Source organism: Paroedura picta, chromosome 9, assembly GCF_049243985.1.
Source record: "Paroedura picta isolate Pp20150507F chromosome 9, Ppicta_v3.0, whole genome shotgun sequence".
NCBI classification, from domain to species: Eukaryota; Metazoa; Chordata; class Lepidosauria; order Squamata; family Gekkonidae; genus Paroedura; species Paroedura picta.
In genome coordinates this window covers 61,697,884-61,719,580 of record NC_135377.1, presented here as the reverse complement: position 1 = coordinate 61,719,580, position 21,697 = coordinate 61,697,884, and the positions used below count along the sequence as shown (strand labels likewise).

Here is a 21,697-nt window from a genome sequence, read left to right as displayed (position 1 = left end):
AAAAAAGTATCTATCGTCAGTATCTTTAACAGTAACCATTAAAAGCATCCAAGACTAGTATCCTGGGTATAAACTAGTTTCATTGGACTTCCTCAGTTGCATGATCATTTTCTTCTTGCTCGGCTTAATGTTGACCTCCAATCTTAACACAGCCCGCGGCGCCATGGGCGCCGTGGACTAAATAAAGCCGTAAGGGCTTTGTAGGAGGAGTTAGGGTGGGTTCTGTCCGGGATGAGGAAGGGTGACGATTGGCCCCTTCCTCCGGACAGACCATTGGCCCAGCTGATTCCCGCCCTGCCGACAAGGAAGCAACTGCGAGCCGTGCGGAGTGCGGCTCGCAGTTGCTCCCTTGCCGGCGGCCTGACACGTCGGGAGGCTCGAAACGCCTCCGACGCGTCAGGCCGCCGGCCAAGGGAGCCCCCGGCAGCCGCACTGCGCGCGACTGCTGGGGGCTCCCTTGCCTAGCGCCCGCTTTATTTTTATTACAGCAGGCTTGATTACTAGTTGAAATATAAGACCGTATTCATGTGTAAGCGCTTCCTCAGATACCTGAGGAATCATTTACCTTGAAAATAAAACTTCATTGATATTAAAGGTGCTACTGCTCAAACTTCCTTCTGCTGCTTCAGACCAACATAGCGACCCACCTGAATCTATCTTATGGACATCTGTCTGGCTGTTTCCAAAGTATTTAAATCAAATACTTTGGCTACCTCATGAGAAGGAAGGACTCCCTGGAGAAGAGCCTAATGCTGGGAGCGATCGAGGGCAAAAGAAGAAGGGGACGACAGAGAATGAGGTGGTTGGATGGAATCACTGAAGCAGTCGGTGCAAACTTAAATGGACTCCGGGGAATGGTAGAGGACAGGAAGGCCTGGAGGATCATTGTCCATGGAGTCGCAATGGGTCGGACACGACTTCGCAACTAACAACAACAACAATTAGCTGTTTCCAAAGTCCTACTTGGAAAATGAGTGTCAAAATTACAGACAGTTCAGTGCTCTCCTTGCTATACCCAGGTTTCTTAAACTGAGGTTTTTTTGCCTCACACTATTCACCATCTAATTGTACACTGAGTTCCTTGGCTCCTGGGATACTGTCTCCCTTACTTGAATATATGTACAAGCTGGTATTACAGCTGGAACTAACTAGGTTTACTTCATAACAATTTCCTAATAGATGTAAGCACTGTTTGCTCTTCCTGAAAGCTTAAAAGCTCATCCCCAAGAGAATTATTACAATTTAGTTGCCAACTTTTATGTGTTCTTATACTGAAATGCTAATATATTTTTGACAGAGTGGGAGCGCTCTGAAGATCTTCGGTACCATTATAAGATGCATAGCAAGACGAAGAATAAAACACAAAATTAGCAGTTGCTTGGTATATCGACTGACAATTTTTCTTTTCAGTCTGAAGACACCTGAAGACTCTAGCTAGCTGAATAATGGCCTAATCTCCATATGGTTTCCGCTCTTTTAGGGTAATAACGTACAGAAAGAAAATCTACTTTTAGCTCTGGCTTTCTGCTTCTTTGTGAGTGCCTCAGAGAGAGGTTCCTGTCTGCTTGCAGATAGGAAATGTTAATAAAACAGTCTGGTTGAGTGACATTTCTCATGCATTAGTAACATTTGCAGAAGTAGCACTGAGAAGCTGTTTCCAGCAAGTACATAGATTTTCTCCCTGTCAGAGAGAATTGCTTCATGTGATTATAACTTTCCTGGTGGTTTTAAAAGAAAATAATTTATCTGGGTGACTTGGGTTCAGATCCCCATTCTGTCATGAAAGCTTGCTGATTGACCTTGTGCCGTTCCCAGGTCCTGATCTCACCTGGTAGAGTGTTCCACTGGGCCAGGGCCAGGACTGAAAAAGTCCTAGTCCCTAGTTGAGGCCAGTTTAACCTCTTTGGGGCCAGGGATCTTGAGCAAGTTCAGCTCACTAGATCTTAGTCTCCTATGGAAAACAAGAGGAGGTAGCCCAGGCCATTTACAGCTATCCAAACAAATACAATATTGTCTTATGGCTTGTGCAGTATACTGTCTGTGCACTGGCTCCACACACACTAGTTCATCATTGATAAGCTTTGATGCTGGAGGATTAGCTACTTGATCATTTATACCTGGCTCTCCCTACAAGGCATGCTATAACAATGGCTGCTGAGGTGTAAGACAAGTGTTAGGAAGCCACTCATCTAGCCATGAGCCTGAACAGTATGGTGTATACGTGTGAGGAGGGTGGGGTTATCATCTCTGTTTGGGGAAATATCTGTAGATGTTGGAGGTGGAGCCTGTGGAGGGCAGGGTTTGAGGAAGGTGGGACCTCAGTGGAGTACAGTGCCATAGAGTCTATCCTACGAAGTAACCATTTTCCTCCAGGGAAACTGATATGTTATCTGGCAATCAGTTATAATAATGGGAGATCTCTTGGACCCACCTAGAGGTTGGCAACCCTAGTGGTCACACTAGTGAATATTTTGCTGGAACCTATAGTGTATAATAGAGCTAACAAGCATCTCACTTCTCCCACTGGAGAAGTATCTCCTCCCACTGAAGAAATAGTCTACTTTGGACGGTGGACTCTGGCATTATAACACGCTGAGGCCTCTCTCCTCCCCAGGCCTGCACTCCTCAGAATTCATTACAAAATTGCCAGGAATTCCCAACCTGGAGCTGGCTCAAAGGCTAAGATAGGGCTGAAAAGAGCTCTATTATCTCCCTCTGCTTCTTACTGATAGAGGCAAGCCTGGAATGCTGTGGTTGCCTAGAAACAGCCACAGAGAGAATCTGTTGCTTAAAGTTACAGGTGCACCTTTTATCATTTTCCGATTTCTTAAAGCTGCCCAGTGTAATTTTATGTTAGACACACTTTTCTGCAAACCTAGGGCCCTTTTCATGTTTCTAGAAAGACCTGTCTTGCCTATTCATCGCGTCAGCCATGGGGTTTAAGTACCCAAAAACATCTGGTCGTTGCTATTAGAATATAAGATAAATCTTACATATGAAGTTTTATTTATCTTGATGATTACTGTCATGTTAGTCATTCCATCTAAATGAGGTATAAGGTAATCTAAATGTGCAGCCTAGCTAATTTGATCAGGCATAACTATATGATGTCACATCCTTACAGTGCTTTTTTGGCAGAATTTGCACCAGTTCCAGTGAACAAGCTCTTTGCTTTTTCCACATTGAAAGACTAACTACATCATTAACATAAGAATGTAAAAATGACCCCTGTTGGATCAGACCAATGGCCCAGCTAGTTCAGTTTACTGTTTCCATTGCCCAGGAAGGACTATGGCAGAGGCACAGGAAACAAAAGTAAGCCAGTGTTAATAGCATGCTTATTGTAAGATCCACAATTTCATATTTGATGCAATTAACTCCACTGGGAGATCAGAGCCCTGACAGAACTCTATTTCTGCGGTGCCTGCAAGACGGAGCTCTTCTGCCAAGCTTATGGTTGAGGTCAGCAGAAGTACAATCGCAGCTTCTGATCTGGTCCCTTATGGGACCAGTGCTTTTATATGGATGAGATTTTATCTGTGCATCTATCGAATATTTATGCTTTATTGGATTTATACTATCGAATATTTATTGGCTTTATACTAATGTGTTTTATACCACGTATATGATGCACACTGCCCTGAGATGATCTTGCCATGAAGGGTGGTATCTTGCCATGAAGGGAAGCTCTAAAATGATGGATGGATGGATGGGTTTCTCAGGAACACCTAGATGGATGCCATCAGGACTTGGTGACTTTGTCAGTGAGCCCTATCATTTCATTTCTTGCCACCATTTCATACATGGAAATAGTAGCAAGAAATGAAATTCCAGGGCTCACTGACAAAGTTACTGAGTTTCGTACATTGACACAGTGGTCCAAGAATAGATAACTTCCGTAATGAAGACAGACAAAAATAATGTGTTTGTCTTCTCTGCAATCTCTCTGGCAGTTCTTTCACTTCTTTGTCATCCAGTAACAGCACTGCTTTAGCATGTTTCTCTGGTAAGCCTCTATGGCAGGCTTTCTCAACCAGGGTTTCATGAAAACCTGGGGTTTCTTGACAGCCCTGGAAGGGTTTCGCACATGGGTGGGGGTTAATTATTTTTTAATATATTTTTTTCAATTTGCTAAACATTGATTGCGAGATGGCCATATATGGTCATGTTGTCCCCAAATGACCAGTGATGGGCCTGGAGGGTGTGGAAAGGAGATGGGCCCCAGGTGGGCGTATACACAGAAATGCTTCCCAACCATGTTCTGTATGATTGCACCTCCTCTGTGGTTTCTTGAAGTCTGAAGAATGTTTCAGGGGTTTCTCAATGGTAAAAAAGTTGAGAAAGGTTGCTTTATGGTCTTCTGCAGTCTTTTAGTTTGCCATTATATATAGCCCCATAACGTTTTGACGACCTAAACATTTAAGAATCATTAGAATTCAGAACATTTTCATGGTAATGGGTTTTATTAGAGTAGTACATTCTGGGTCTGTCCTTCCATCCCCCTGCCACAGTGCATGTTGAATACTGGCCCTTTAGACTTTTAAAAGGACTATATCTTTTAAGACTTCAGCTTAAAAAAAAATGTTAATGATTCCTTCCTTTTGTCATGTATCCAAACTGCAGGGGGGAAAAAACCCCGAATTACCTCATGTTTACATTACAGGGAGTTTGAAAGACTGCCAGGGATAGAACTGTCTGTTCTGGACGTTGCTGAAGTCTGAATCATGGAGAATTATTAGGTTTGCTTGTATTCCAGAGACCCCTTAGGACTCATGCCCTGTCCATTCTGGTGAAATGATTAAGAGTGGCAGCCTCTAATCTGGAGAGTCGGGTTTGAGTCCCCACTCCTCCACATGCAGCCAGTTGGCTGACCTTGAGCTAGTCACAGTCCTGTTGGAGCTGCTCACAGAATAATTCTGCCAGTACTTTTTCATCCCCACCTTCCTCACAGGGTGTCCCAGAACCAGTTTGGTGTAGTGGTTAGGAGTGCGGACTTCTAATCTGGCATGCCAGGCTCGATTCCGCTCTCCTCCACATGCAACCAGCTGGGTGACCTTGGGCTCGCCACGGTACTGATAAAACTGTTCTGACCGAGCAGTGATATCAGCGCTCTCTCAGCCTCACCCACCCCACAGGGTGTCTGTTGTGGGGAGAGGAATGGGAAGGTGACTGTAAGCCGCTTTGAGCCTCCTTCAGGTAGGGAAAAGCGGCATATAAGAACCAACTCTTCTTCTTCTTCTTCTTTTGTGGGGAGAGGAAGGGAAAACAATTGTAAGCTGCTTTGAGACTCCTTTGGATAGTAGAAAGGGCCTTGTGCTGTATCAGATGGCATATCTGGTGGGGGAAGGTTCTAGGGGGGCCCAGTCGATGGCATTTGTTCATTGGCCTCAACTGAAAGCTTGGTGGAAGAGCTATATTTTGCAGGCCCTAGCAAAATATATCTAGCAGTCATATCCAGGAGCACCATCATACTGTTCCTTCACAGGGACTATGGTCAGTTCTTCTGCTCACCAGTAGTGCTTCCATCTTGTTTGTGATCACACTTCATATTCTTAGCTTGCAGACAGCTGGTTCAGGGCCTCCTCTGCAGCCTCCCTGAGAATAGAGCTGTCATTTGCAACCTTGCTTACATTGCATCATAGCGTTTGCAATTTCTTGTGCAGTACTTTCTGTTGAACTGTACCTTGTGTATCTGCCATTCCTCTGACCCCATTATAATTTTACTGTGTGATCAGCATAACTATGGCTTGTTGTGTATAACACAGTATAAAACATGTAAAATGCTGATTTTAAACCAATACTACATCTCTCACCTTGGACAAGGCCAACAGTTTGAGAATTCATGGCAGATTTCCACTAATGGAAAGGCGAGTGAGTTGATTTCCCACCTTTTCACAGAAGATCAACATCCCCCCCCCCCGTGTTTCTGAAGGTTCTCTCTCCTTTTCAGGATTGTTCTGGGCTCCAGTGGGAGTGGAGGACAGGGAACGAAGAGGTACCACTCAATTGATGGAAATAAGTTAAATCGGGAAGATGAGTTCCCCATCAAGGTCTGGAACATATGACTGGGAAGTACTTCAGAAGACTGCATTGGCTATAGAATGTGAATTATTAGCACAACAGCCCAACAACAACAAGGTACTTATCTACAGTCTAAGTACAAAAACAGTTATTTGAGTGCAGTATTCACTTTCCAAATGCATGGCAAGAAAAATGTGAACAAGTTAGTGGGGCAGATGAAGGGCTGACCATGTGACCATTTCCTTGCTGCTGCCATGGTCTTATCCCAGGAAAACTTAATCTGTTTATTAAGTAGCACAGAACCGAACCATGTGAGCTAAGGGTTGCCTTTTGGAGCACCGAAGGGAGATACGAAAGCACTGCATGGATACAATCACAGCAAATTGTTCACAATAGCTTCAACAAGGAGTTCCAAACATGCACTGAAGCAGTTCTTGAGTAGGTCGGGGGTGCTTTAAATGCTGCTTTGTTTTTTGAAAACAGCACCAACTACTTAACCATTTGGGATTATCTGTTTCCAGATGGGTTTATATAAATGGGATTGTGAGAAGCTTTCTTCTGGTTGTTTGGATTTGATTTCTTTTCATGGCCATTCATAGCTGCTCATGGAACTGCTCTGGTACTTGAAAAAGTCACAGTGGTTGGTGTTGGTTATTTTAAACATGGATGAAATTTTGCCTTTCTTAGTGTCACTCTTCACCTTCATCTGGGAATCTTGGATAAGAAAATGTTGAATTGCATCATTATAACTTCCTGATTTCATTGTTGATCAGTCTGTTGAAGGCATGCCGATAAGATTTTGACAAAATATAGCTAAATGGCTTTATTAGGTCTATGCTGCTCTGTGTCATACTGCATTATGTGCTGTACCATTACGGCATATATTAAGGCTCTTATACTGTGGAGGTATATACACTGTCTGTTCTCTTGGCGTAAGTATTTTCCTGTGGATTGTGCTAAGTGATATTGACAGGTCATGTGGTCAGTAGGGGCTTGACACAGCAGGAGGTAGCAGATATGCATCTTCGGCATTAATACAATCAACATCCGTTCAACAGAAGGCCAGCTGGGCCTTTCCCTAGGAAACATATGCCAAAACTATTATCAAAGGCTACAGTCTGTCCTGCAGCAAACTGGACAGGATGCTGATGGGGAGGGACCCTGTGCAAGTCAGGCCCTGAGAGGAGCCCATGCTTCCCAAGTAGTGTGTTGGATGAAAATGGTGTTTCCATGATTGGAACCGTACATCGGTGTTGTCAGCAACATTCGCACAGGGATGGTTGGCCTGCTTTCAATTCCATATGCTCGCGTTGCTTATTTTGGCCGCCGCCTCACAGTGAGTGTGCCAGAAGTAGAGGAGGGCAAAAACATCTGAGATTATTATAAAAAGCACGGAAGGCCCTGGACTGCTCATTATTTCTCTTTGAGGGAGAAGCCTGTGATGTACATCAGGATATCTGTCACCGTGTGTAATGAGGCTCTCTGCCATGTCAGACTCGAGTGTCGTAATCCCATCCTATTTGGCATATTTTTCTTTTCTTTTTTTTTTGTAAGTACTATTATCAATAGGCTTTAGAGGTATAAAGGAAAAATAGCATATGTTTATATACCCGTGTTATATATTGAAGAGCGGGCGGAAAGAGAGCTTAAATCAAGTTGTTATCATAAGGAACAGAGATTTCAAATCCATGTCAAATAAACTAAAAAAAACCAAACAAAAGAGGTGGGCTTGGGACTCATTGACAAACTGGAAATGAACCAGCAGCTTGGACCAGTTGGCAGTCAACTGAGAAGTCTTAAAGGAGCTGAAGTGATACCATTAAAATAAACTGTCTTACTGAGAAATCACCCTGTGTAAGGCCAGGGTGGGGAAATCCATGGACAATCCTGAAAATTATAGATTCATGAGCCCGACATCAAACTTTGCTGAGAGAGAATTAGCACGAGTATGTGCAGCTGCCTAATAGTATGTCAGGTCACTGGTATACCAAGGTCCGTATTGTCTCCTTCAACTGGTAGCTGCTCTCCAAGGTCTCAGAGGTCTTTTGCATCATCTACTATTTGATCTTTATATGGCAAGATGCCAGAGATTGGATCTGCAAGGCAGATGAACCACAGTCATTTCCTGAGCATGGAATGTGCAAAAGTAGTGATGCGTCCTCCCCCTTTTATGCTTTTTTGAGAATCAAGAAACGTGGATCGGGCCATCACATTAGCAAGAATGCATTCCCTTTTGCAGCTCTTTGCACATGTATCAAGTCAGACGGGTGAGTGTGCAGGAAAAGTGCAGGAACTGAGGTCAGACACCAGGGCCAGATACCAGAGCTGGACATAGAAGATTACTTCACCTAAACAATAAATCTGAAAACCGTGCCAAGACAGTCTTGTGGTCTGCTGAGATCATATCTGTGAAACGATAACTGTGTCTCTTTTTACTACTGTAGAAACCCTTCAGTTAAACGCTCTGGAGAAATCCTGCCTTAAAGAATACCAGAGCGAAAACTCTCTTCCTGATCATCATCCACCTACCCCTGATTAGAAAATGTGTGGCTTACTCCAAGCCTTTCAGCCTAGGCTAGTTGATATGGAAACCTTGTTTATATCTGGTCTTCGACATTACTCATGCAACAAGAACAAGAGTTGGTTTTTATACCCTGTTTTTCATTGCCTGGAGGAATCTTGAAGCAGCTTACAATCATCTTCCATACCTCTCGCCACAACAGATACCCACCTTGTGAGGTGGGTGGGACTGAGAAAGCTCTAAGAAAACTGTTCTGAGAACAGTTCTAACAGGACAGTGACTAGCTCAAGGCCACTCAGCTGGTTACATGTGGAGGAGCGAGGAATCAAATCTGGCTTGCCAGACTGGAAGCTGCCTCTCTTAACCACTGCACCACGTTGGCTTCTACACTATCCCCGTGCCACTCTGCATGTGTGCAGCACTGCTTATCAAGCACCCACTTCTTGATGACTCCATCTTCCAGCTCATCCCCACTATATTCTGGCTTGTTCAGTTCTCTAACTTCACAAGCCTTCTGTTCTCCTCCTGCCATGCCCTTTCCTATGACTAAGTCTCCGTCGTCTCTCCATTTCTTCCTTTCACTTCTACTCTCTTTCTACAGACGCGACCAAACATGGGGAAGCCAGTTGTGAGTTACATTTTCACCAAAGAATTGTCCCTTTGGTTTGTTCCAAAAGATTTTTTTCACTGAGTGTTATGCATAGGTTTTGTATTTGTGTATTTGTGAAGAACTGGCAGCGGAGGACTTACATTGCATCTAATTTTGCTCTTTGTACTCAGACCCAAGGTCCAAATTGTAAATAAGCTCTTAATGGACCATAATTTATTATCTGGATTGGACAAATTGCCTGTTTTGCTTTATAATATTAACCCCTTGGTCACTTACAATATGTTGCCCATGGCCTTGGCTGCTATGAAAATTCGTGCAAAATTGATTTCTTCTTTCTTTGGTCTTACTGTGTTTTATTGGATCCATTGTACTTTGTTATTGGGTAAATTCAAACCAGGATAGGGATTTTTTTGAAGGATAAGTTTAACATAATGTATTTTAACAGTATTTCAATTTAGAGGTCAAGAATGATATGTGAAGGGAAATTATTCTATTTATTGTTACTTGTACCTGTTTTTACATGAAATATGCCCCCTCCTTTCCGGATACCACATTCAGGCATGCTAGCTTATATAAACACATCAAACGATCCCATACATGGATGGGAAGCACATGCATGAATGTGTAATGCGCGTTCCTTATCTCATGTTAACAAATCAAGTAGAAATGGCATATCTGGACTATCAGAAAGTTATTGATAAAATCTTGTTTCCTTGATGCTTCTTGAAAAGAGACATTTTCAGTCGTCATACTGTCCTTACTCTGTGCCTCTGTGTCTATAGATTATTGGAACAATATCAACATGCATTTGTGCTGCTTGTTATGGGTACAGCATGTAAGATGTGGAATAGCTCCAGAGCAAAACTTAGCCATCCCTTATTATTTGGTCAGAAATATACTTTGTACTGTACATTGAGGATGATGCCTAGGGAGAAACTGGAGAGCAGAGCCAGGTATCTGACTTAAAAAAAAGAAAAAGCAATGTCATTAGATACTCTATAATTTACAAAAAACACTACAGCTATGCCAATTTGTAAATTCTAGAGTGTCCTTTAAGTGACTTCAGTTTTTTGCTGGATGGTGACATCAGTGCATCTGTGGACTGCCAGTGTACCCTTCGTACCACAATGCCAGGAGATCTCTGGCAAAACTTCATATTGTATTCAGTAACTCATTTCGAATAGTAAGTCCAATGTAGCCTATATCAGGGTTTCCTGTGTTTTCTTGACAGCCCTGGAACCATTTCCCAAATGGGTGGCAATTAATTAATTTTAAATATAGTTTTTATATTTGTTAAAAATGTGTCCGTGATATGACCATACATGGTCATATTTTAGGCATGTTTATGGGGGGTGGTTATATTGTACCTTGACACGTGTCCCCGGAGAGTGGTGGGCTAAAAATGTAATTGATAAATAAATAGTCCGCCCACCATAGTCAATAATGGCCCTGGAGAGGGAGGGAAGAGGAGGGGCCCCAGGTGGGCATGTACACAGCTATGCTTTCCAGCTGCATTCTGCCTGATCACACCACTTCCGGGGTTTCTTGACGCCTAAAGAATGTTTCAGGGGTTTCTCAATGGAAAAAATAAATTGAGAAATGCTGACCAGGAGCTTAGGGAGGACCAGATTGCTGAATGTGGCACACTGAGGTCCATGAGAGCATTTTAAGGCTGCGATGTAGCAAGTGAGAAGTGCTTGGCTGACTGAATAGTACACTGATTTTTTCAGTGTTTTACTTTGTACCCAAAGCAAATAGCATTGAGGCCGAAATGAACTAGAATGCACATTCTTATTTTCAGAAACAACAGGCAGCATTAAAAAATGGGAACGGTGTAGAGATTGAAATGTGGGCACCTTCTTAATGGGATGGCTTCTATAGGCTGATCACAGTTGTTGCCGGGGTCAAGACCGAAACAGCTCTGGCCCTGGTCAAGGCCATTTTTATCTCTTTGGGGCAAGGGACCCTGAACAGATTTTGATTTCTCAGTCTTAACACTTTTAGGAACATTGTGTTTGTATACAGATACCATTTTTACTTGAGTGAATACCAGTTGAGTTGGAAGTCCTGCCTTATATTTTTCTTCTGAGTATTGCACCAATACACGTGCATTGATTAAAATCTACATTTTATAAGGCGAATGAATAGCTGGATGCTATTTGTAGAAAGGAAGTAAGCGTTCAGCATAATGTTCCCTCTTTAATTCAAGCCCAAGAATTACGAAAGGCAGTTGGATGACTTGTGATAAAGAAACCCTGTAATAAATAGGCCTGGGAAATAATATGGGAAAATATATGTTTAGCCCATCCACATGGCAGCTTTCTCTTTTGTTCTTTCTTTCCATTTCAGGCATTGCTATAAGTGAACTCCATGTTCAGTGACAGATTGAATATATGTCGTATAGCATTGATTTTCCTATCCTGGTCGATGCCTATCAGCCAGTATAAATTCTGTTTTGCAAAACTGAGTGTGATCTACAGTCTCATCACATTCTCCTCCTCTTAATGTGGGAAAGAGTGTGTTATGCTCCTTGTGTAGAAGTCAGTGTATTCTGGCCTGTTTATATGCACTCTTTTTAATCCCACGGTCTTTCACTCTTCCCAAGGTGGTTGTAACATGAACTCATAAAGATAGATAGTTATAATTGCCCAGGACCTTCCCTCCCAAGGTAATTGTGCCATGCAAGGAGCTTGGTGTCATGGTTAGGAGCAGTGGCCTCTAATTTGGAGAACTGGGTTCAATTCCCCACTTCTCCACAGGCAGCCAGTTCCATATATAGACTGACCTTGGGTCAGTCACAGTTTTCAGACCTCTCTCAGCCTCATTTACCCCACGTGGTGTCTGTTGTGGGGAGTGGAAGGGTAGGTTTATAAGCAGCTTTGGGAGTCCTTCAGGTAGTAAAAAGTGGGGTATAAAAAACAGCTCTTCTTATTTTCACCCATGATGAGGAATTATCATGTAATATATATGCATGGGTTTTTAATTACTATGCAGATTATATGATGTACAAATGGCTTTCTCCATCAGGGCAAAATAAAATGTTTCTTAAAATTACTTCCTTAAACAGGTGCAAAAGCATATGATCATTAAATATATGTTGGTCTATCAAAGCTGATAATGATGGATGTAGATTGGATGAGACATTTCAAGTATTAACCCCCTCCCCCAAATGATGAGAAATTGCATCACATTTTTGTCATAGTAATTTATAGAAGCTGGAACATGTTTTTAAAAAAGCTTGCAGTAAACTGGGGCCAGTTATTCTTCTACTAGAGAAAATCCTACAGGAATAAAACCAAAAGTGTTATGGGGAAACTACCATATGGTTCTCTTTCCATAAGTTGATGATAACCTTCTGACCTTGGAAGAAATCCAGTATTTTGACAGTCTTATAAATAAATTGAACATTGAGAAAAGGATGCCACTCGAGATGTATATTTCATGTACATGCCAGGATTGTGATTGTGATATTTATGCTGTGCAACCCATATACATTCGCAAATGGAGAAGGTATTCTCTAGTTCAACAAGGCAACAGCCTTGTTGAACTAGAGAATACCCTCTCCATTTGTGAATGTATATGGGTTGCACAGCATAAATATGCTGAATTTTAGTATTATATATTAGAAAAACTGGGTCATCATTTTTTACTGCCAAAATTTTAAATATATTATAGGGGTACGGTTATATTAAATCTTTTTTTTTTATTACCTAGTATGCTGCAGATGCAGATGATTGATTGATAGCGGTTCAGCTCCGTATCTCTGAAAGAGAAAACAAGAAGATCAGCATAGTGCACACCCAGGGCAGGGGGAGTTCAAGTTCTGACATCCTCTGCCATGAGGCCAAGGTGTATCATTTTCCAAATGCCAAATCCCAGTCCAGTCTGCATCTTGGCACCAAACAAGTTTGAGTCTGAAGGGTTAGCCAAGAGGAGGGTCATTGCACAAGCTGGAGTCGGGAACCGAAACAGCAGAGTTAGGAGCCAAGTCAAAGTCTGAGCATCAAAATCTGGAGCCAAAACCAAGGTCAGGAAACTGATGAGCAAACGGGCAGAGCTTCACTGAAGTGAGGTAAAGACCGGAACTGGAGTTCAGGACGATGGGTACATTTAAAATGCAGTTGCACCCTCAAGCAAGTGCACTCCCTGCGTTGCTAACTAGCTGAGCAGCTGCAGCTGCAGTCTCAGGCATCGTCCACTGAAGTGGCCTCGCCTGGATTCCATCTGTTTTGACAGCGGCCGGCAATGCTCAGTGCATGCGACCTGCCTTCGCCGCCTTCTGTGCTCTGGCAAGCTCTCTGGGCTAGAGGGAGGTGCAGATGATATGGAGGACAAAAAAGGCATTGTCTCAGCTTGGCTTGTCCCCAGCTACACCTCCCGATCAGGGCTCACTAATCATGCCCCGGCTCTTTGCCACCCAGCCCCTCCTCTACTACCACATATTTGACAGCAGTGGTGACAGTGGGGCTGACCACAAAAGTGCTGAGTCTTCCAGCAGTGGAGCTAGTAATGCAGGTGCTGGTGCTTCAGGTGCAGAATTATCTGGCAGCGGCAGCAGCTGGGGCTCAGATTCCTCCAGCAGCGACTGGGATGAAGGGGCACTTTATGAAATCCCCAGATGATTATGAGCATTTTGCCAATGTGATACTATGATTACTACTATGACAGTATATTGGAAGAGCAACCAGTGACGAAGATAGAACAGAAAGCGGGTTACTTAACCTAGGATCCTGTTTTGGTTGACTCTATGTTTGATCATATGTTTGACCATTTAGAATTTATGTTATAACCTTTTCACTTATAAACATAGAGAAGACTACTACATGATTGTGCCTCATGATTTCCTTTTTTCTTCTAAGTCCACATTGAGGAATCCACGGTTCTATACTTGATTGGTGACTGGGATGTAGGCATGACACATAGTTTGTTATCCTTTGAAACGTTCATGCAGTTCCTGCCCATCTATTTCTTGAGATGAGCACATCAGTTGATGACAACATCATTACTGAATAATTCTGCTTTAGGTGCAAAGGAGGTCCAAGAGCATCGCATATAAAAAGAAGAGTTGGTTTTTATATGTCACTTTTCTCTACCAGAAGGAGCCTCAAAGTGGCTTACAATAGCGTTCCCTTTCCCCACAACAGACACCCTGTGAGCTAGGTGAGGCTGAGAGAGGCCTTCATCAGAATAGCTTTATCACTGCTGTGGCAAGGCCAAGGTCACCCAGCTGGCTGCATGTGGGGGAGCAGGGAATCAAACCCAGCTCACCAGATTAGAAGTCCATGCTCCTAACTTGGTGAAAAGCATTCCAATTTGAAATTGAAGAAGCAGCAGTGAAACCTCCTACTTCCTTCCTGACTACAGTACAGAAAATCTGCTTGTTTTTGGAACAGAGTGTCAACTATAAGGACCATGTTAGCTTTAGAGGAAAGGGAGGGGGGGTGGTCCAAGTATAACTGCTGAATTTTGCAGTTCACTTTTTTAAAGGGGTGGAAGGGAGATATACTAATAGCAAGTGTCCTGCCATCTGGTTTTGTTGATGCAGGATAGGCTTTATGGATTAACTATCAATCTCCCCCCACTTTCAAAATCCTAGAAGTCCATCTAAGAGCTTCTGTTTCCTCACAGAGAAGTTACTATGAGAACAGCCCATTAAAGCTATCTTTTGAAGGGGGAAAAAACCTCTAGATCTATAAAATCAGAAACTGCTGTGTGCTTTTACCCTCTTAATTCTATAGCCCTATAGTAGACCCTTCGGAAATCATTTGTTTAGTAATTTTGTATGTGTGCAAAGTGCTTAACTTCTGAGACCTGAAAAGATCGGGCTATTCCATGCTGTCTTCCCACCCTTTGCTACCTTTGTGTATATTTAAATGTTAGAAAGTGGTGAATTGCTGATTCTTTAGAGGAAATTGGCCCAGCGCTTTGTTAGTTGTTCCCCAGGACTCGACTCTTTTGGATCACCTCAAGTAATTGCTGCTGTTTATATTTACCTACGTTTTTTGAATTTATTCAGTATATAAATGAATAAGCAAAGTGGAAGAGAACTTTTCAACTATGCAGCCCACTCTGGGTTCTGAATTGAGTTCTGTTAGGTATTATAATTTTGTGATTTTACTCAGGAGAGGATTCTTCGGAGAAGAAACTGCATTGCTGCTAGAATGGAATTCTGTTTATACATTCTCCAATTCCCATGATATAGTGAATATTCTTTGTAACAGTGTGATATTAGTACCACTGCATGTTGCTCAGATTCCAGTTTCTTCTTTGTACAAGGTATGACTTTGATGCAAGTAGAAGAGCTTGGAGAATAGAAGCACAGGTTGGATTCCACTTGTGTAACAGCAAATTCTGTACCTAGCAAATATAAAGTAATAGCAAATTCTGTATAGCTCATTTTTTCCCTCATCACTCTATTATATTTTGACTATTTCAGGGTAATAAGAGAAACCTTAGAGTCTGGAACTCTTAGACATTGAAAGCATGGTGGCCGTGCAAGAGTAACTTTTTCAACATAAGATATATTTATCACAATTTATATGTCAAGAGCTGAATTATATTCACCTTGTTATGCATACCAATGAAGCTATTAGACCATCAAAATATATACATTTGATCCCTGTATTCAGTATTAGATGAGGGTGGGTCTTGTTTAGCGTTATGTGCACATCTGAAATTAATAATCCTGTCACTCGTAATAATTAAGTTTTTCACTAACAATAATTAAGTTTTTCACTAACCAGCTTCCTGTTGAACCCAAAACATCAACTAGGTGCAAACAAGGATATGGAAGACCTGCACTGAAGTGTCACAGTCACGTCCTGTGAAGGTGAAAACATACCTTCTCAAGCCTCTGCCATTTGCAGCTCAGATGTATGGGTACCTGCAGGGGAAAGTCCCCAGCCATCGATCAAGGAACTCGAGCAGAGGCACAGTTAGGTGATCTTTTGGCCCCTGCCAACTTTGATGCCAGTTCATACAATAAGACTATGGTGCTTGTAAAAATTTGCCTTCAAACTGGAATGAGTAAGTGTCTTCTGATGACCTGTCAGGAACATAGACCGTAATTCTCACATAGAACAAACTGCCTCTTTATGAATCTATTAATTGTGCAGTGCAATACAAAACAAAATATTAGCTTAAGTGATACATGTGCAGTGTCTGCTGCCAAGTGTGTATTGATCGTGCTTAATGGAATCTTCGTCAGACTCCTGTCTGCCTGGCCTAGTCTATGTTCATGCTAGCTAGCCAGAAATTATTTAATTCTAAAGGTTATCAACTGGCTAGATGATGCAAAATATGCGAGTTCCTAAACAGGAAATGTGTAGCCATAATCACATGTACCATTTATGCAATGCCTTATTGATCCATTGTTCCCGACACCCCTTTAGATCTCAAAGGTTAGGGGTGGCCAAACTGTGGTTCTGCAGATGTCCATGGACTACAATTATCCTGAGCCCCTGCCAGCATAGTTATGATTATGTTGGCAGGGGCTCATGGTAACTGTAGTCCATGAACATCTGGAAATCCACAGTTTGGCCACCCCTGACATAGGTACTTGACTTGATTCCTTCAAGGAGTTTATCTCATATGTACATTGATAGGGTAATATTGGCAGGGAGACAGTAGAGCCCCCCCTTCAGGGTTATACCACCTGGGATGATGGAAATCCATGGTGGAGAACGTCTGTCCCTTTAATGTGCTATATGTAGAAACTATGAGGATCCCGGCCTTTAATAAGAACTGCCGTGCTGTATATGTTTGATGAAGTCTTCCTTCTCTATGCCCTCTTCCTGATTAAATGGGCCACCTCTGTGATCTGCTATCTGAGCATCAAAGAGAACATACACTGATGTTTTCCCAGTCTTGGCTTATACAATCACTGGAACAGTTCAGTCACAATCCAGATAGGAATGCCAACCTCCAGGTGGGACCTGGGAATCCCCCGAAATAACAGTTCATCTCTAGGCAACAGGGTTCCGTTTCCCTGGAGAAGCTTGATGCTTTGGAGGGTAGGCTGTGCAACACTATACCCCGCTATAGTCCCCCCACTCTGCAGGTCCCACTCCCAAAGTCTCCAGGTTTTTCCCAACCCACAGCTTGCAGCCTTACCTCTGTGTATTACAGTACGGAATAATAATAACAATTATTAATAATTATCAATTATTAATAATTATTAAATATTATTATATGGAAACTGTGTTCACATAACTGTACTACTTTTGGTAATATCTCATTATTTCTGTTGTTTACAGGACGTTTGTTCAACTTTCCTGGCTGTAAAAAATTTTTTTTTGTTGTTTATAGATTTTTAAGTATGTGTGGATATGTAATTGACCTCTGAAGAAGATCTGTTTTAGACCAAACAGGTCATTTTGTTATCTGGGCATATTTTATGTCATTCATAGTATATTTTCTACTAAGATTTAATGTATTGTTTTTAATTGACCTTTAATACTGTGCAATAAAATGTGTATTTAACATATTTTTATGATAATAATTCTGCACTGTTCAACCTCTTGGGTTCCTAGCTTGTTCTACAGGTTGGGCTTGCTATGTATGGAGATGAGAGAGATGATCACAGATTTCCAAATACGTTATCTAGTCATACCAAGAAGTCTCGTAAAACTGATCCAATACCCTCTTAAACATGAGTTCGAATTTTAAATGGTTCCCACAGTTCTACATCTATAGCAGTAATGGTGAATTCAGTCTATCAAGCTGCTGGATCAGCCTGGAACACAGAAAGTTGTATCCTACATTTTTAGGTATGGGACAGAATTGCCTGATTAGGGTTGATTAGGAGAACTAGGCAGGTTCACATGCCAGCTTGGTGTAGCGGTTAGGAGCACAGACTTCTAATCTGGTGAGCTGGGTTTGATTCCCTGCTCCTCCACATACAGCCAGCTGGGTGAACTTGGACTTGTCACAACCCTGATAGAGCTGTTCTGACCAAGCAGTGATATCAGGGCTCTCTCAGCCGCACAGGGTGTCTGTTGTGGGGAGAGGAAGGGAAGGCGAATGTAAGCCGCTTTGGCTTCTAGTAGAGAAAAGTAGCATTTAAGAGTGTCCTCCTCCTCTTCTTCCGTCCACCTCTAATATCTGTGCATTCTTCCTCAATTCCACGAGATGAATGTCAGACTGTGATCCGGGAAACAGAGGCTGTTATGGAAGCTTTCTATGTGAACCTTTCACTTCTTTTGAACATAACATTCCTTACAGGGTTGTTATGAGAATGTAAGCCACTTTGGGACCCATCAGAGAGAAAGGTGAGATATAAATGAAGGAAATAAACCCTAAAGAAAGAAATCCATAGTTTACCATAGTTGTCATGCATTGTGTTATCCTAATTCTGGTTAGGCCACACCACAGTTTTAAGATCTGCTTCTCATTATGATTACAAACCATTTCTTGGAACTATAAATGATTAGTGAAAATGTTGATGCAAATATAATGTGAACCAAGATTAGATTTGCAAAGGAAGTTCAGGCACCAGAGAGCAGAAAGAGCAGTTTACCTATGTAGATATTTCATCCTCCTGATTTCTGTATCTTATGGCTATTGTGCAGGAATAATTAGCTATGCAGGAATACTCAGTCTTTAGAATTTAAAATTAGTCCTCCTTGATTGAATTGCTCTTAACAAACCAGCTGCTCTATATGTACGTATTCCCTAAACAGTAGATGAATGGTTGTCACCAGTGTGTGTGTTGGTGTGTATCTAGAGGACACCAATGCACTTAAAACACTGGGCCCATATGTAGATATTTTGAAGTTATGTAAATAAAACATTTTATTACTTTTGCACTTGGAAGATGCCACTGTCTATTTCTTTTATATGGAATCTAAACAGTACCTTTGCAAAGAATAGGTTCAAGGTCATTTCTTAAAATCGGGAAAGCAAGCAAACCAGATGGTTTTGGAAAAACCTGCTTTACTCTCCTCAGTGCCTTGTTGGGTATATTAACCTAAAACTAGGATTTTTCCGTGTCATATGTATGAAAGCAGGATCTGTTCTGCAAAATGTCTTCTTTTCTTGTTTTATAAAGGATAAAATCAGTGTTGACAATTTAGGTGCAAAAAAGGATCTGTAGTTATTAATATATCTGGTAACTGTAAAACTAGTTTTGTTGACAGTCAGTGCAAGAAAATGAAAAAAAATTGCTGGTTTGAATTTTTGTGTCTTCGAGAATGAGAGATTACTTTTCTGTTAATCAACATACAGCAGTTAAGCATTTAAATTCATTATAAAATTCAGGATAATTCCATATAAAACAAACCAGTGGGTTGATTATTAGTCTACCATGTGATTCATATCTCTACTGTGCCATGGAAGCTTGTACGGTGACCTTGGGCCAGTCACTGTCTCTCAGCCTAACCTAACTCACAGGGTCGTGGTTGTAAGGTGATGGTGTCAAAGAAAGTGATGGTAAAAGTTATTTTGGGTCCCCATTAGGGAGGAAAATATTTAAATTAATAAAATAAAAGTGGGCAGTAAAAACACCATTCAGAAGTTTTATTCCTAATGGTCTGATGAACTGTTTGATAACAGGAAGCCCCTTGCATTTTACCCTTATGGGCCTTATTTCTAGTAACCATCCCCACTGCATGCTGTGTGTCAGAAATCGGTGCCTTATCTTGCAATCCAAATCTGTGTGTATTCCACAAAGACAAGGTCAATCTTAGGCCAGATCCAACTTTTGGCACCAGGGTTGATTCAGGATACGGTCACTAAATATGTTTTTATATAGGACAGAGTCCAGAAAAATGGAACACATCCATATCTCTCTCTTAACCTAGTTTAGGCATGCAAATGTCAAATCAGCTTTTAGCAGATGCCTGAAATCTTGTATTAATGAGGCTTACAAGGCTCGGGGGGGGGGATTCTGAAAGATATTATCATTCGCTCAATCCGTAGCACTGCTACTAATGCGGCATTTAACAGACAAACCTCCAGTAAGGAAATTTTCCGTGTGGCCACTTGGTTGTCGGTATCTACCTTTATCAGACATTATAAAATTAACATCTATAGTTCTGCATAGGCAGCCTTTTGAAGACTAGTCCTCCAGTGTGCTGTACAGAATTGTGTTAACCCCCAATTCCCTTTAGGGGCACTGCTATGGGAGGTCACACAAGATGTCTTCCACCTCAGGGGGAAATCAACAATTGGCTTCTTACCTGTGAAGGGTCCTTCTCCCCTGAGGTACAGGAAGGCACCTTCATCCCTCCCACATCATTATTACCCAACCTGACAGTACTCTATATGTTGACATGGCAGGTTAGAGCAGGCATTCCCAACTAGGAGTCCGCAGGAACTCTGGAGGGGGTATACAGTCTTTCCCCTCCTGCCTTAATGGACTCAGGCACAAGCTATGGAACCAGCTGCTTCAATTGCTTCCCCTCCTGAGGATGAGAGAGTTCCTTTGTGGTTTATGCATCTGCATGCCTCCTCCGCCTTAAGCTGCCCCTCCCCCACTCAGTTCTCCTTGAGCCTGCCCATTAATGCAGGAGGTGATGTCACTTCTGGGGGCGTAGCCAGGAGGTGTGGTCAGCTGACATCACTTCCAGGGCTCCTCAAAGCCTAGAAAATTATTTCAGGGGCTCCTCTATGGTCGAAGGTTGAAAAAGGCTGGGTTCAAGTCTTTGGAAACTAGACTTTGTTTCTACTCTGACTACAGCATTCTTCTCTCTGTTGTGCCTTTTTTGCATTGAGAATAATGGTTAAGGTTTGTTAAAGTTATATTATATATAAAGTTATATTAATTAGTTGGTTATTAGTGGGGAGCTGGAGTACCCAAACTGAAGAGGAGGTAACTCCCACCACCGGAAATAGGAAAAATAAAGAATTCCTGCCTCCCTAAAGCAATCACCCACAAGATGTCTTCCTGTACCTCAGGGGGAAAGGACCTTTCACAAGTAAAAGGCCAATGGTCATTTTCACTTGATCCAAGTAGTACAGTGAGGAAATCAACCCAGAGAATAGTAACAGATAACAACTGCTACCTTATGAAATGGAATAAGTCCTTGACTGGGGATGGGTGGGCAGCTGTTAACATGTTATTACAAGTCACCTGATACTAACCAATGCTATCACCACGTAATTTTAGCTGCCCCTCAGAGGCCAATCCAGACTATAGCCTTGTCACAGTCAGAAAAGAAGGAATAGCCTGGTCAGGCATGGCATGCTGCCATTTCAAACTTCGCAAGCTGGTTCTTTTCATGTGCATACATATCCTTTCAGGCCTTCTTTAATGACCAGCAGATGTTCAAGAACATAATTAATTACTCTTCTTTAGAGGAATAATAGCAAGCCAGACTAAGGGAAGAAATCAAGCTTTACACAGCAACTGCTATCCCAGAGTCAGAAACTACCCACAGTAGTTGTTTTCCACACAATTAGCAACCAATGGTTTGGATCCAACTGTCAGCAGAAAGTATTCATGTTTCCCATGTCTTCCTCCCTTGGCAGTCCCTTTGGATACCTCACCCCTAGACTATTCCTGGAGCCAGTGGAACAAAAACCCACATGGGTCAAAGGGCTACAGT

General features: G+C 42.1%; 1 long non-coding RNA gene across 40 annotated transcripts in view; it reads left to right on the top strand.

Moving 5' to 3' along the window:
- LOC143845043 (uncharacterized) overlaps positions 1 to 21,697 on the top strand; it is a 622,217-nt gene that overhangs the window by 352,580 nt on the left and 247,940 nt on the right. For 38 of the 40 annotated variants that reach the window (XR_013234233.1, XR_013234236.1, XR_013234235.1 and 35 more), the window contains one exon: positions 5,951 to 6,138. The exons of the other annotated variants lie outside the window; for them this stretch is intronic. This is a non-coding gene — a long non-coding RNA (uncharacterized LOC143845043). The remainder of the gene's footprint in view (positions 1 to 5,950; positions 6,139 to 21,697) is intronic. 40 annotated transcript variants of the gene reach the window in all.